This window comes from Arvicola amphibius, chromosome 17, assembly GCF_903992535.2.
Source record: "Arvicola amphibius chromosome 17, mArvAmp1.2, whole genome shotgun sequence".
NCBI lineage: Eukaryota > Metazoa > Chordata > Mammalia > Rodentia > Cricetidae > Arvicola > Arvicola amphibius.
The window spans coordinates 18,591,331-18,595,621 of NC_052063.2; the positions used below are offsets into that span (position 1 = coordinate 18,591,331).

The 4,291-nt window shown below is 38.5% G+C and overlaps 1 non-coding gene across 1 annotated transcript; it reads left to right on the forward strand.

The window, feature by feature from the left end:
- The first annotated feature begins 1,930 nt into the window (after nt 1–1,930).
- Nucleotides 1,931–2,096, forward strand: LOC119803742. The gene has a single exon (XR_005283705.1). It is a non-coding gene; the product is annotated as a U1 spliceosomal RNA (small nuclear RNA).
- Nucleotides 2,097–4,291: the final 2,195 nt, after the last annotated feature.

Below are 4,291 nucleotides of genomic sequence, written 5' to 3' on the forward strand. Positions count from 1 at the left end.
CAAAAAACCTGCTTGACGCTTATACTCCATCCTATACATTTCCGTCCACGAAAGAAGTTATGACGCTACTTGTTTTCTAGTTATAACTCTGCCATAAATAAATGTATAAAAACATATCTAGTCATGAAAGTATAAAGTGAAAAATCCATTCTGAGCTCCACAGCTACAGAATGACTATTATAAATGTATAAATGTTCATTGAGATGTGTGGACTTTGGGTCTGGTTAATTTCACAATGTGATGTTTTTATTTTCAAATTCTTCATACTAACGTTTTAATATAATTTTTAAAAAGAAACGAAGCCAAACTGAAGTCTGTGTTATAAAACACCTCTGCAGTGTCCTTGAGCTCAAGCATCTTTGTCATCTACTGACACTTTATTGCCTGTCAGAGCTGTGTAAATACTGAACCCTCGCGGAGCCAGGGTGCTTCTGCTGATCTTCCATTTCTGTAGTTCAAACTGAAATTATCCAGGGAGAGAAGTGTCAATGGAATGTTTAGGAAGGCTGCATTTTAAGCTTTATCTTCCTTTCTAAGTGCTCGGGGATCTGTTTCTCGTCCACATCACTGAGAGCTTCTCTAACCTCCCTCGACTCTTGCATCTTTTATCTCACTTTCAGCGTCGAGATGGGGCTAGGCCAACAGTCACAGGCGATTCCAGAAAAGCAACATCCCTGCTGCTGGAGATATGGGATGTGTCAGACAAATTCCAGAGACATTTGAACTTCACAGAGCAAAAAGAAAGTCTTTACAGCGACTTGAGCGGAACATTATACAGTTGTCATTGCTCAGTCCCAGGATCCCCAGACACATGGATGATAGCACAGATCATTACTGTGCCAGTCACCTTAAAGAGAAGTCCAGTATTCCACCTTGCACTAGAAACAGCAAGGGAAACAGTACAGTCAAGCCATGAATAAACACGTTCAATACCAACAGTGTGGTCTCTCCAAACACCCATACCACTTCACAGCTGTGCCAGGGCAATTGCTTAAAGCACAAAACCTCTTTCTACAATTTGAAATAGCATTCAGAATATGTCCTAGAGAGTTAAAAGACCTAAAGCTGTTGGGAATGGCTATCAGAGGGCCATTAACACATATACTTTTACTATAACATAAATATTTTAAACATACATGTATAGGTTTATGAGAATATTTTATCTATATTAACATGTACAGATATGCATGGATATACGCACATGTACATACTCACACATGCATACAAATATCCACACACATACACATATACAAATATCATCCTTCTGCCTACCAGCCCACCACAGGCTGTTTAGATTCTTTACATCTTGGTAGTTAATGTTTCAATCCCACAATCCATTATATGAAAAAGTGTAGGTCTAAATTCTGCCCTCCCTAGGTTGCCTTGCCAATAGTAAACATCTTCAGCAAGAAGTTAGTAGGCATTTTCTACATGTGTATTAAGTGTTATTTGATGAGGTGATTGACATTTGTTGAGTTTAATGGTTCAAATTAATTGACGTCGATGTTATATCCAAATATTTGATTCTTCCTGAGATGTTTATCACTTGAAGTACTTCCTAACTTAGCCACAAGGCATTCATATTATCAATGTCAAACAGTAACAGTGGGGAGAGTGGCACTTACCATCCATTCTGTTTTGATCAGCAACATGTGTGTCTGTCATTTATTTGCAATTAGCTCCTTTCCCTCCTCCATTAGTTCTGAGCAACAGATGGTAACCCAAAAGTGTGACTTTTTGCTATTGGCATGTCCTGCATTTCCTTATGATGACCAGATGTCTCTCTTGGGTTTCAGTTCTCATGGGTCTGGATTTTTTTTCATGTGTATAAACTAGGTAAAGAGGGCAAAGCGACAAAATTAGGAAGCAATTGTCCTTATGACAGAGATGGAGGAAAGACACTTTTATTTAAAAAATATATCTAAAATATTTACCTATATAACTCGGGAAGTTACCATGATCACCAAAGTGGTTTTCCAGAGGCGAGCCTTATCCATTGTAATCAAGATATGCTAACCACTGCCATTTTTCCGCTGTAAACATAATTCAACTGCATAGTTTACAGCCATGGGGTACTGCGTTTGTGCTCTCCCTGAAAAAAAATTAAAAATGAGTAGCTAAAGTACAATAAAATTTAAAAGTATACTTAGAGAAGATATAGAGATGGCTGATATTATTGTGGTATTATAGTCAGCTGATATATTTTTGTCAGCTTATGTTATTTATTATAAAGATGTAAAGAATAAACAAAAGAGAAAATCCACTTTTGCCTAAATAATTTGGAAGTTTCAGGTACAATTTACCTTCTATGAACAAAAATAGGGGGAAAGACTTGGAAGCTACTCAGCTGTATGCAAAAGTCTTTCCATGACAAAATTTTCCAAAGAGATTTTAAAAGGCATATTTTGCAGGAAAAACATTAACCTTCTTTCCCAAGCTCTCATTTGCATTTCTTCAAAGTTATGGTTCCATGCTGCTAATTAAAAGAGTTTTCATGTGGAGATTTCGAGGGGAATACTGAGTCCTAGACTGGACACTGCCTTCTCCAAGTTATTCAATAGTTTTGTTTGATTATGGCTTTATTTGATGCAAATTCAATGCCATATTGTGCAGGATTTGAAGAAGAATAAGTTCCAACGACACCGTGTGAAACAAGAACAAAGGCAAATACTTCCCCGACTCTTGCAAATGGTGGCTTAAACAAAGTCATGGTGCTGGAAGGGAAGGAAAACTGCCAAAGGGGTCCAAGGGAGCCAAGAGGAATCTGTGAATACACATGGCCCATGGACCAGTTTGCGTTAGAAAGGAGAATGGAGAATGGCTTGTGGTTAATGATCCTGAAGTCCAAAAAAAACTGCTGCTTCGGCTGCTTGGATTTCAATAGCCACCACACTCGAAATATGAGTCAGATGAGAGACTGCTGAGATGGTGCTCTTGCAAGGGACACAAAATCAGTGCTCAGAACCCACATCTGTCAGTACATATATATATGTATGTGTGTGTGTGTGTATACATATATATATGTATGTATGTATGTATATATACATACATATATATATGTATGTATATGTGTGTATAGCTGTGTTTGTGTGTGTGTATAGCTGTGTGTGTATGTTTGTATATAGCTTTGTGTGTGTGTGTGTGTGTGTGTGTGTGTGTATGTTTCATTAGGAGTTAGACATTTTTGTGTGAGCCCAATCATTAGAAGACCTGAACAAACTCGTTCCCCTGATAGGGAATCAATACCAGACCAAAGTGCAAACACTGCCAAAGTCCGTCTTGATGAAACAATGAGTTTTATTAAGGCGACAAACAGAAAAAGAAATGACTCAGAGACACTTGATCTGCATCTCTAATGCTGACACAGGTGACAAGCATAGGTGACAGCTATGGAAACCAGAAACCTGGGAGCATGCTGAACAACCTGCAGGCACATAATTGTCATGTGTGCTAATTGGAGAGTGTCGCTTCCACATAGTTCAGTGGGTTTGAGCCTCTCCTAGGCAGCTGAGCTTGTCTGAGAATGGCTCAGAAGTCCTTATACCTTATTTGCACTTGGGGAGGGAGAGCCCGAGGGAATCTTGTCAGCTTCAGGGACTTCATAAGATTAATGAGCTTCCATGATGGGTGGGACGGTTCACCTCCACTTAGAACACTCTGTTGTTTCACCTCCAGACAAGGTCCTGCTCCTTGACACGCTTCCCTCAAATAGTGAAGGTGTTAATCTGTTACCTAACTGGCATGGGGTTAATAGGATACACTCAGGAAATAGCTGTAATTTCACTATAAAAAAAACCAGAGTAGAATTTAGTAAGTCAGACTGGAAACATTTCTACAGTTAAAATTTTAATTTAGAAAATGTCAGTGATTTAACTTAGTTATTTGCTGTAGTCATTCACAGTTTCGTTACATTTTTAAATTAAGCCGAAGCATACATAAGAATTTAACCATTGCCGGGCCGGTGGTGGCGCACGCCTTTAATCCCAGCACTCGGGAGGCAGAGGCAGGCGGATCTCTGGAAGTTCGAGGCCAGCCTGGTCTACAAGAGCTAGTTCCAGGACAGGCTCTAAAAAAGCTGCAGAGAAACCCTGTCTCGAAAAACAAAAAAAAAAAAAAAAAAAAAAAAAAGAAGAAGAAGAAGAAGAAGAATTTAACCATTAAGTTAACCAGTGTTATGGTACAAACATCAGAATCAGAGACGGCCACCACTCCTTTCTCCATTTTTTGTTAATTAATTAAAACTATTTATTTACTTGTTTAACCATCATTTTCAATTATTTTCTCCTCCTTT